Below are 12,629 nucleotides of genomic sequence, written 5' to 3' on the forward strand. Positions count from 1 at the left end.
GACACTCGGCGACATTCCTCGTTACACTTTCTTTTATTTATACCAAGGTCACAAGGAGGAGGAGGAGCAGGCCGCTTGGGAGGCCGTGGTGAAAAGCTGAGACCAATACTTTTTATTCCAGTCAGGGAGAAGAGGAGACGAAAGGAGAGGAGAGGAGAGGAGAGGAGAGAAGAGGAGAGGAGAGGAGAGGAGAGGAGAGGAGGCGAGACGAGACGAGACGAGACGAGACGAGAGGAGAAATGACGAGATGAGATGAGACGAGAGGGCAGGAGACGGGAAGAGAGGAGACAAAAGGAGAAGGGGGGGAAGAGTGAGGAGAGGAGAAGGAAGAGTATGAGTAAGATTAAGATATTTATGATGATGATGATGATGATGATGATGATTAGGAGGAGGAGGAGGAGGAGAAGTAAAATATATGAAGGACAGGGAGCAAGTGGAGGACGAGAAGGAGCTGAGAAGGATCTTAAAAGAAGAAAATGATGGCGAAATGGGAGAAAAACACAAGATGGGATGGAAAAGAATGGAAAAGAGCCGGACGATCTCAAGGGGAGGAAAGGGAGAAGGAAAAGATCATGTGAAGGAGAGGGAACGAAGATGAGGAGGAGGAGGAAGAGGAAAGACGATGTGACATGAGGGGCATGAGATGAAGTAATGTCAAGGAAGGAGAATGTAAGAGGAAAGAGATACAATCGGGAGGAGAAAGGCACGAAAGGGACCGAATCCTTTCACAGATGTTGACAATTTTAGAGATTCTTTTCTGACATCAGCAGAACTATTTCATTCAGCTCCCCTGCGGAGAAAAAATTATTACAAGGTATCGTTTCTCAATATGAACATTTCTCTATTCTCGTGCTCTGTCATAAGGATATACTTCTCTGGCGATGCGCTTCACACAGGCTGAGTTTGCTGAACCGATCAAAACAATTACCGGCAGTTACCATCTATGCGAGCGACACTAAAAATGGGAGTGGTAATGTGCTGGGATCGTAGCATTGCTGAATATATTCCAGAAGCCACTAAATGTATCGATATATAAGCGGATAGAAAACAAGCACGCACACACGCACAAACACACACACGTGCACGCACATACAAAACACACATGTACACACATATCTACAGCACATACGGCCACATCCACACACCCCTCACACCCCACCCTCACACCCTTGCCCCACACTCGGCCACACTCACACACTAATTAAGCAGGAGTAACTTTGAAAAACAGGAAGAGATGAGCCATGGAGACTGCACAAGGAGGGGAACAAGTAGGCGGATATAAAAGAAGCAGAAGTGGAGAGGAGGGGAGGAGAAAGGAGGGGAGGGGAGACGAGGATGGGGAGAGGTGAGAAAATGAGGGCAGGGAAGGAAAGCTTGTGATAATGAGGGGAGGTGATGAGGTATGAAGGGAGGAGGGAAGAGAAGGACCGGATGACAGGAGAGAGGAAAGGAAAAGAGAAGGTAAGGAAAGGAGGACGGTGGAAAGAAGGAGGGGAGCTGCGGAGAGGAGAGAAGGAAGCGAAAGAAAAGAAGGAGGAGTAGGAGGAGAAAAGGATAGTGGGGGGAAGGGGAAGAAAAGGAGAGGAGGAGAAAAGGGAGAGATGGAAGAGAGAAGGAAGTTGAGGGGAGGGGAGAAAAGGAGAGGAGGGAAGGGAGAGATGGAGGAGAGAAGGGGGGATGGAGGGGCCTTATCACAAAGTTGGGTGTGGACTTTGAGAACTCTGGTCAACACAGGCTGGGATAATGCCTGTTTGTTGGCACTCTGCTGTGTTGGGTGCCGGGCTCAGCGGACGTAAGTGTAGCCACGGGGGTGGGGGGTGAGGGTGTGACTGGCACAGGTGAATGAGGCGAAGGTGAGCGTGAGTGAGGGTAAGTGGATGATAGTGAGTGTGAAAGTGTCACTGAAGGTGAGTGAGGGTGAATGGTTGGCTGTAAGAGTAAGGAAATTGGTTTCGTGAGTTCCAGATAGCCATTTGGCTTGTCATTCAGTGTCGTCGCCTGAAGGGCAGCATTACTTTAAGTGAGTGGATGGTCGGCGTCCCTAACTACCACACATCATTCCAAGTCCTAAAAATATATAAATAAATAAATAAATAAAATCCAAAGGGTGAAACATTTTTTTCACCCCTTCCCCTTCTCCTCAAAAATGCTGAGCAGATGATGTTTAACTTGCCCCACCTCGTCCTTTCCGACCTTAATCCGCCTTTGTCAAATGAAAGGAAATGTGTAAGAATTATCCATCCATCCACCCATCATCCAATCCTACACTGCCCAATGAGGAGCGTAGGAGCCCGGGGCTAGGCAGTTGGTCCCGACATTTAAGATGAGACTGACCAGCCTCACTCATCCCTGAGTGGCAATACATGAGCAATCAATCCCAACCACTCCTTGCATATAAACCTTCACCGGCTCAATACGACTGGAGCGCAATAAATACCCACTAAACCACCAGGTGCCAAAATTTGGTTATATGGTTACCACCCAGCGTAGTAAATGGTTTCCTGGTGTACAGGAAACCATTTGGCGTGTCACTCAGTGTAGAGTCACCCACAGGCAGAAGGAAGAGGAAAGAATGAAGGAAAGAAAGACAGAAGAGGGAGTGTAAAGTTACCCGTAGGCAGAAAGAGGAAGGAAAGGAAGACAGAAGAGGATGGAAGGAAAGAAGGATGGAGGAGATTAACCCAAATATTATCATGACTTATTTTTATTTAATTTTCTTGCTGTCTTCTGATGATTTTAGTAATTTAAGAATGATCTCATACTGGTCTTAATAAAGGCTATACATGTATATTCTATCAGTCTATTCATCTATCAATCTGTCTTTGTCTGTCTGTTTAAAGTGAGGTGTTTTAATCCCGGAAGGGAAGGACACACACGAATCACCTCCACGTCACCCTGACCTCCACCATCAGGCTACCCCTCCTCCTATTCACACACCCATGGCTCATATACCTTTCCACCCTATCCCTCTATCCCATCCTCGGTCTGCTCCTCCTTCCCTCCACCTCACTCACATACACTTTCCTAGTTGGAGTCTCATTCTCCAGTCTCGTCCTACCTGAATAAACTCCTCTGGTACCAGCAAGAGCAAAAACATGAATAACGTCATCGGCCTGAAGTAGTGAGGAATTAAAAAAAAAATATTAGAGATCTGAAAAACCTGGCTGTAGTTTAGTTTAAAAATAGGAACAGTAACAAAAAGAAGGCCATTAAGATTACTCGATAAGTGTTAATGACTATGAAGGGAAAAATGGTGTGGATATATTGGACCATCCATTTACTGGCTCCCACTGTTATACATTTACCAGTAGTGAGTGTGTGAGTGAGTGCTAGTGCCGCTGCTGCTGCTGCTGCTGTTGATGATGCTGATAATGATGATGATGTGCTTAAGCAGCAGCAACAGCGGCAGTACCATTATCAGCAGGAGCACCAGCAGAGGCAACACTAATTCATCAGAGACCGTAGATATAGGGCAAGGCGCAAGAACAATATCCCAAGACCAATATCAGCGGCAGGTAGGTGGGTAGGTGGGTAGACAGGTGTGGAAGAGGGGGTGAGTAAAGACAATCAGAGAAGCCAGCGTGATCACTCTCCCTCCTGCCACTACACCAGGACCACGGAGAGCTGTGGGCAAGGGGAAGGGAGGGGGAGGAAAGGAGAGGAGAAGGGAGGTAAGAACGACAGATAAGAGACAAACAGACAGACACTGATAAAGAAAGAAGGGCAGATACTATATATATATATATATATATATATATATATATATATATATATATATATATATATATATATATATATATATATATTGAGAGAGAGAGAGAGTAATGGGGAGAATGAGGAAAGGGAATATCGATGAGAGGAATGAAGAATGTGAGGGAGAAGGAAACAAAAAAATAAATTAAATTTAAAGGAAATTTGGACTCCAAAAAACTGCAATCGGAGTAAAAGAAGACGAGATAGCAACATGGTGACAGCTGACGTCTATGTAGTTAGCGTGTTGTAAAACTTCTCATTATAAGCTATTTATTGCACGATGAGAAATTTCAGCAAATGGTAGATGAATAAAAGTAACGCCAAAGCATTGATGCTATTCGCTCTAATCTTCCTATACAACAGGAAATAAGGATATGAGAGAACCTTGGCATTACGATGATGTTGTACTGACAGTAATTAAGATACCACCAGACAATTTAAATGGACAGTTTTGTTACCTGTATCATAAAAAAATATTATCTAGGGTTATATCTAACTACTTCACTTTGATAAGTCTCCCCCCCCCCCAGCTGCATCAAATCGTCCACAGACACTGTAGTACCAACAATTGAAATATATCTCGTAGCTAGTGAAGGGATCAACCTGAGTAAAAGTCTAAATATATGTCCATAACAGAGCATGGGTTTGGGCATATGAACACAGCATTACATTACTCACAGACAGAAACGTGTTAATCCTTGAAGTGCTTCAATGTTACATACCAGTAAAGGATCTATTTTGGGTAATATTTACCTTGATATAACGAAAAACAAAACTTAGGTGCAGAAATGTAAAGTTAATATTCTTTGTCGAGTAATAACCTGTAATACACACACACACACACACACACACACACACACACACACACACACACACACACCAGCAATGAAGGAGTATGCCCACTTTGCACCACCTTATATTGTCTTCCAAACTTCATATATACTAAAAAAAAAAAAATTGAGAGAATCTTTGTACTACACTGATGTCATTCTCGTTTTAACCCCTTCACAGCGATGACGTATTTGTGGCTTATTTCTCTGTTACTAGAATGAACGGTGTTAATGAACAAGAATGAGTGTGAGGGAATGGGAGAATGAGTAAGCATGAGTGAAGGAGAGTTAGCGGGTGAGTGAGTAACCATGAGTGAATACTGGTGAGCATGAATATGAGGGAACTGTGGTGTGAATGAGCACGAGTGAAAGTGAGTGAGTGTGAGTGAGTGAGCAAATGAGTTAACACAAGTGAATACTGGTGAGCATGACTGAGTCTGAGGGATATGGTAATGTGCGTGAGCGTGAGTGGAACTGAGTGAGCGTGAGTGGAACTGAGTGAAGGCAGGTGGAATGAGTATGCGTTAAGTGTAAATGAGAGAGCGTTAACTGAAGATGAGTGAGCGTGAGTGATGATGAGCGAACGTGAGTGAAGCTGAATAAGTGTGAGTGAAGATGAATGGGCGTCAGTGAAAATGAGTGAGCGTGAATGAGGATAAGTGAGCGTCAGCTGAAATAAGTGAACGTGAGCAGAGGTGAGTGAGCGTGAGTGGAGATGAATGAGCGTGAGCAGAGATGAGTGAGCGCTAGCAAAGATGAGTGAGCGTGAGTGGAGATGAGTGAGCGTGAGCAGAGGAGAGTGAGCGTGAGTGAAGATGAGTCTGCGTGAGTGACGTGGACACCGCGTCCCCAGGGAGGGGTGGAGGTAAACTTGGAGGAGCCCAGAACACATTAACATATATCAATAATACAATATTGTCTCCTCTCTCCTCCTCTTTCTCCATCACTCCTTCCTTCACCTCCTCCTCTCTACTTCTTTTTTTCCATTCATTTTCTTTATCTCATCTCTCTCCTCGTCCTCCTCCTCTTCTCTCATCCCTTGCCTTTCTTCCATTTATCTCTTCCTCCTTCTCACCTCGTCTCTCACCCCCTTCTTTTCCTCTTCCTCCTTTCCCGTCTTTTTCACTCGTTTCGTCTCTTTTCTCTTTAACTACTTTTTCTTGCACCCACCATTTTTCTCTCTTCTCTCTTATCCTTCCTCTTCCTCCTCTTGAACCCATTCATTTACCTCCTTTTCATGTACCTTTCTTGTCATTCTCTCTCTCTCTCTCTCTCTCTCTCTCTCTACCCCCCCTCTCTCTCTCTTCCAATGCCATGTTTCATCACTCTGCCTCTTATTTTTCCTCCCTTTTTTTTTTTATACCAAAACAGAGGATGGAAAAACAAATGAATAAAAAAATAATCCATACACCAGATTACTGGCGTCCTCATTCCTCATTCACTCAGTCTTTCTTCTCCTCATATTTATTCTTGCTCTTATTCTTCCTTTCCCCTCATACCTCTTTCCTCACTCCTTATTCTCTTTCCCTTCCTATAGTTTAATGTTTTTCCATACCATAACTTACATTTAATCATTGTTTTTATGATATTTTTTAACCACCTCAGGCTCTTATGACTCGCTCTTAGCTAAATAAAATCATCTGGCATTAGCTTGAACAGATTACTTGAGTTGTCCCGATCATGAGGTGTGACAGTATTAAGTTCCTCAGGCTCCTATGACACACACTCAGCTGAATAAAATCGTTTGGCGTTTGCTGGAATAGAAGCCTCGAGTTTTTCGACCTCTTTACCAACTTCCAAACTGATAATTTTGTTTAGTTTTTCCTTATTCTTTTCATTAACGCCTTCAAGCCGTGGCCGACATTCTAAATATATTCTTGCTATTATCAGACGATTATACTGTAGTACTGACAAAGTTAGTTAAGTCTGTCTCTAACCTCTCCAGTTCGATAATTCTCCCAGTGCTGAATAAAATCGTCTGTAGGTACCATGAAGAAAATATAAAAGGCATCATGGCAACTAACGGACGTCAAATTGATCTTACTCTGGCTACTGCCACACGATTCTGCACGTCTGAAACAATCTAGTGGTGAGGAGGTTAATGGGGTTTGCATCCAACCCCTCCAGTTCAAAATGTCACTCGAAACCTGAATAAATCGTCTGGAAATAGCATAAAGTTACGGTAGGAAAGACAGATAGATAAACATACAGACGGATAGGCACATACATGAACAGATAGACTGTGTGTGTGTGTGTGTGTGTGTGTGTGTGTGTGTGTGTGTGTGTGTGTGTGTGTGTGTGTGTGTGTGTGTGTGTGTGTGTGTGTGTGTGTGTGTGTGTGTGTGTGTGTGTGTGTGTGTGTGTGTGTGTGTGTGTGTGTGTGTGTGTGTCCTATAAATCCATCCTGGTCCATGCATCATTTCCCATCGCTCACTGCTTGTCATTTCCCCTCTGTCTCCCTCTCTTCCTGTCTTTTATTTCTCCCTCCCCTCGTCTCCCTCTCTCGTAACCTCGGAATTACCCCTTTTTCCTCCCTTCCCCCTTTCTCTTTCTCTTTCTTCTTCCGGTTTCATCTGTACCTTTCCCTCTCCTATTTCGCTGTCTCTCACTCCGTTGTTTGCTCCTCTTGAATGCTGAGGTTTAACAACAGATTAACACTAGATTAAGATGCTAGTCACGAAGAAGTGCCATGGAAATGCTGTAGAACCGTAGAATTGCCTGTTTACTGCCATTGAGCTAAGGTAAATAAGCTAAAAAGAGCGAAAATGTGGATCAACTTAAGGTGAAAAAGCTATAACTAATCAACAAAAAAATCTTCACAGTTTACCTGCAGTCATGGTGAGACAGGAAATAATAACGCGTCCTCTGGAAATAAACAGAAAAAAAATCAGACATATATACACTGACCAACTCAAAATATAAGCTTTGTAAATGGCTTATGTTTTAATTTAACTTCGTATTTAGCTTGGCATTCAAAAATAAAGAAGTATAATAATCTGGACCAGAGTGTTTGATAAAAATGGAGGAAAAAGAAGAGACTAATGGGAGTTATTCTGGAGTGACCTAAAAGCAGTGTTTTAATTAATTAGAGAGGTAATGGAAAGGCTGACGCTTGACTGTAACTGGAGAGAGAAATAAGTGAGAGAGGAAAGAGTGTGAGAGTGAAAAAATCCAAACTTTCTTCAGGTGATGTGTAGTGAGCTGGAGAAGATATGAAGGTTATGTATGTTTCCTTACTGTATTTTACGAAAGTACGATTAAATAAATATTGATATAAAACACACACACACACACACACACACACACACACACACACACACACATTATAATATATATATATATCGCTGACTGCCCATATACTCATTTTCTTTCACACCTGTATTAATGAGGTATTTAGTGATGGTAATTGGTTTTCATGTAGTACTGTGTTCGGTGTGGCCTACTTATCTCAAATTACCTACGTTAATTGTCCTATGCTAATCAGCGACTAATTTCATCCACGTTCTCATTACCTAATTTTCATACTTGTTCTCTTTACTTCTTACAGCTTCTATTTTTTTTCCTCTTCCGCGTTTTCCTACTTTTTCTTTTTTATTGTCTTTTTTCTCATAACTCTCTCTCTCTCTCTCTCTCTCTCTCTCTCTCTCTCTCTCTCTCTCTCTGTTACGTAATACATATAGTTTCATTACAACGGCGTTATCAAAACGTTTATCTAATGACCCACAGACAATTTCATTCCGTGCAGGGAAGACATCTTTATAGTGAACCAGTTACCAGAGAGAAACAATCTTAATTAGTGAAACATTCCTTATAAACAGTACAGGCGAGAGGTGTTGCTCTATTAGGTCCATCCAATCGTTTTTTGTCCTGTCAGGAGCGTAGGGGCCCCGGGCTAGACTACTCAGTCCCAATAATTAAGGCAAGGGTGACCTGCCGCCTTGCCTCTCCCTGAGTGGCATTATTGGTGCGATAAACTCAAACCAACCCTCAGATTTAAACCACTGCGGGTCCCATCCGATTGCAGCGCCTTGACCCACTAGACCACCAGGCGTCATCTTGTTATAAGGCCACCACCCAACGTAGTAAATGGGTTCCTGGGTTACAAGAAACCATTTGGTCTGTCATTCTGTGTGGACTGTAGAAACACCTGAAGACAGCACTACATCAAGTGAGTGGATGATGGGAAATAAGAGATGGCAGGGAGCCTCCTAATGCCACGAGCAACAGGTTCCAAGACAGAAATACACAAACATAAATTTGGAGACAAAGAGACAAGAGAGACAAGGTAAATTAAATGACAGGCCAGGTGGTGAAACTAGAAGAAAAAATGACTGAGACAAATGACCTAAGCACACACACACACACACACACACACACACACACACACAAAGATGTATATGTAGACTGACAGGCAGGTAGACAGACAAACAGACATGCGGACAGAACAAACGGGTAGAGTGTGTTTGAAGATGGATTGGGAAAGGGAAGCGGGAAGAGGGGAGGTGCGGGAGGGGGGTAAGATGGGAGAAGCGGGAGGAAGGATGAGAAGGGAGAAAGGGAGGTGAGAAGGTTAGGGAAATAAATGCTTCACCCCCTCACCTCTCTCTCTCTCTCTCTCTCTCTCTCTTTTCTTGGAGCGAGTCTTTTAAGGGAGGGCAGAGAAAACAAGGAACAGAGAGTGACTGTGTCTTAGATGTGGAGCAATTTTGCCTTGGGTGTGGTTGTGGTAGCTGTGGTGGTGATGGTAGTGGGGGTGACGGCTGTGGTTACAGTTGTGGTAGTCGTGGTGACTGTGGTAAGCGTGGTTGTGGTGACAGTTGTGGTGGCTGTGGATGTGTTGGTGGTGTGAAGGAAGAAGGAAGAGAAGAGGTAGAGGACGGAGAAGTAAGGAACAGAGGGGAGAAGTAGAGAGAGGAGGTGTAAAGAGGCGTGGAAGGTGGAGGATGAAGATGGTAGAAGTTGAGAGAGGAAAGAGAGAAGAAATAAAGAAGCAAGGAAGGAGGGGAGGTAAAGAAGGTAGAAGTAGGAGAGGTGGAAAAGAATAATGGGGAATGGAAGCACAGAGAGGAAGCTGGTTGCAAAGAGTAAAGGAAGGGTGATAAAGTATAAAAATGACTGAAGTAAGAGTGGGGAAGGGGCACCAGGAGGAATTAGAGAAGAAAGAGGGAAAACAATGTGGAATGAGAACAGATGGCGAACAGGTAAAGACGAAGAAAAAGAGGAGAAATTAATATGCAAAGGAGATGAGTATAATGAGGAATGAAGCTAAAAGGAAAAAGGGTGAATAAATAAAGTGTGGAAAAAGACGAGGTAACGTAAGTAGAGGATTATATGGAGAGGAACAGATTAAAGGAAGAAGCAAATCAGGGGTAAATATTAATGGAAATAAAACAGAAAGGCGAAAAGGTAAGGTTGGAAAAGAAAAAAACAAAAGAAGATACCTAGGAAAAGGGAGTGATGAAAGAGTACTGGAGCAGATAAGGGAAGACAGAAGAGAGAGAGAGAGAGAAAAAAAAAAAAGAGGCAGCTGAATATGAACTGTGAGTATGAGGTAGGCGTAAGTATGAAGAAAAGGAAAAAAAATACATGGGGAGTGAATACTGAAGTAAGAGGAGATAATGTCAATCTATCTAAATATATCCAGACGTCATAATCAGGGATGAGGTTACCATAAACAAATCGCCTCCATGTCATCCTTTTCTCCAGCATGAAACTGCTCTCTCTGCTACTCACACCAACTTCACTCATGCACCTCTCCACCCCATCCTTCCCTTTCATCCCCCGAAAATACAGGACATAACGTACTGACGTACACTGGTGGGATATTACTACATCTGTTACGCGAAGGTGAAATGCTGGGCCTTAGGTAACGGACTGTCTAGTGTATGCCCTGAGTTCGATACACAAAGGGCTAAAAACAACCCAACTTAAACCATTCGCTGCTATGGACTCTTGGGTATATATTTCCGGCTACTATAAAACACTTCTGACTCAACTGAGAAAAACCCCAGCACTGAAATGGCCGGGAGGCATCAGAGGAAAACAGTACATATTCAATTGTATGCCTGTATGTATATGCTAAAGCTTGATCCCCACAGGCACAAGTTCTGTATTGCCAGGTAGTATTGTAATGCAGGACCCCAAACCACAACACACTTTCCCACCTAATGTACATCGCTACTACAGCACACACAGCACCTCAACATACCCTCAGAAGGAGTTCTCTAGGAGCTATCTGTTAAAGTGGCCCGTTTCCTTCAGTCCCCTGGGCTCACGTCCAGATGAACCTGGGGTTACAACAGCAAGAAGAACATAAGATGACGAAACAGGAGGGTAAAGAAACAGGTGACCTCCCCCCACCATCACCACCAATTTCACTCCCCAGCTCCCTCTCCACCCCTCCGTTTATCATTCCCATGCAACCATCTCCCTTCCTCTTCCTACTACCCCTCCCCCTCCCACAATCCGTGCGGGTTTAAGCTGTAGGGGGTGGGGTTCCCTACCACTGTTTTATCGCTGTTTTATGCCCTTCCCCGGCCGTGTTATCGGGAGGGCCACCATAACACACACCGCCAACAACAATGCCAAGTGCTGCTTTACGCACCCAACGTTGGGTTGAGTTCAAAAAGTATTCGCGTATATTGTTCACAAAAACAAACTTGCTTTGAAAAAAATACCTGTGATTTAGATAATGCACATAAACAAATGTTCACGCACGCACACACAATTAAGCACTCATGCACATGCACGCTCGCATGCGTACACTCAAGCATCCGCGCGCGCGCACACACACACACACACACACACACACACACACACACACACACACACACAAGAAAAAAGTTGCATAATGCACACACATAGCCTTCAATAACTTACCTACGTAAAAAAATAATACCGCACTGATAAATACAAGAAATCACCACAAACACACTTGGAAACACAAAATCCTGAAACAGATACAAGAAAAACAAAGAAGCCAAAGCATCAACAAATATACAGACATTTCGATATAAATACATCGTTCCGAAATCGTTAATGTATACACCATGTTTCTGTTTAAATAAACTCGCGCCTGCATTTATATCACGTCTGGTGGTGGTGGTGAGGCAAATCGTGTTACGGATGACTGTGTGTAAGAGCAGCGACGCCATTAACAGAGAATTCATTCGGTTGAGAGGTGGCCTGCAGCCCTACCGGACCCAGGTTCAAATCCCCGCTTGGGCAAGGAACAGTTTAAGGATTTGAATTTCATATCATCAGACTTTACTGATCTACCAGACGACCCGCTGACAAATCGTAAAAATACCCTCGCTAATACTGATACAACAGTCCTGTATGAGACAGCCCTAGCATGTACTCAATACGGACGGTGGGTGTTAGCGCCGAAGTGGTGACATGTAGAGGTGTATGATATGTAGGAGGACTACTGGGCCTTGGGAGCAGGCTGAGAAGCCTATGCCCAGAGTTGGACACACACACACACACACACACACACACACACACACACACAAATCCTGACCATCCGTCCATCCGACACACACGATGGGAATAACACGAGGTTTGCACACAAACACACTCAAATCAAGGCCCAGAGAACCCTTACAGTCACCTACTGTAGACCTTGACTCAAGAAATCTAATGCACGAGTGCACACGCGCTCACTCACGCATGCACGCACGTGTGAGAACACACACACACACACACACAGTCACATACTGCTAAAATATACAAAGTACTCCAGTCTTTTATTTAGAAAACAAAATCCAAAACAAAAAATAAGGGATGAAATGGCTAGACGAGATATGAAGGAATTTGGCTCAAAAAGAATGTTAAATGATAACAAGCTGAAAAATAAACAAGAATATGCAATTATGAAAAAGCTGAGTGTAAAACAGACAAGAGAAGAGGAAACGAAAAAATAAGAGGGATGATTGACCCATTCAGCCCGAGGACAGTTTTTTAAATTATTTTTATCCTGAACTGATGATTTTTTAAGCTCTTTGAAGACCTCTTGTAGGAACAGTGTTAACGAAGAATACATGA

Source organism: Coenobita brevimanus, chromosome 63, assembly GCF_032717465.1.
Source record: "Coenobita brevimanus isolate Jiangsu-jjx chromosome 63, ASM3271746v2, whole genome shotgun sequence".
NCBI classification, from domain to species: domain Eukaryota; kingdom Metazoa; phylum Arthropoda; class Malacostraca; order Decapoda; family Coenobitidae; genus Coenobita; species Coenobita brevimanus.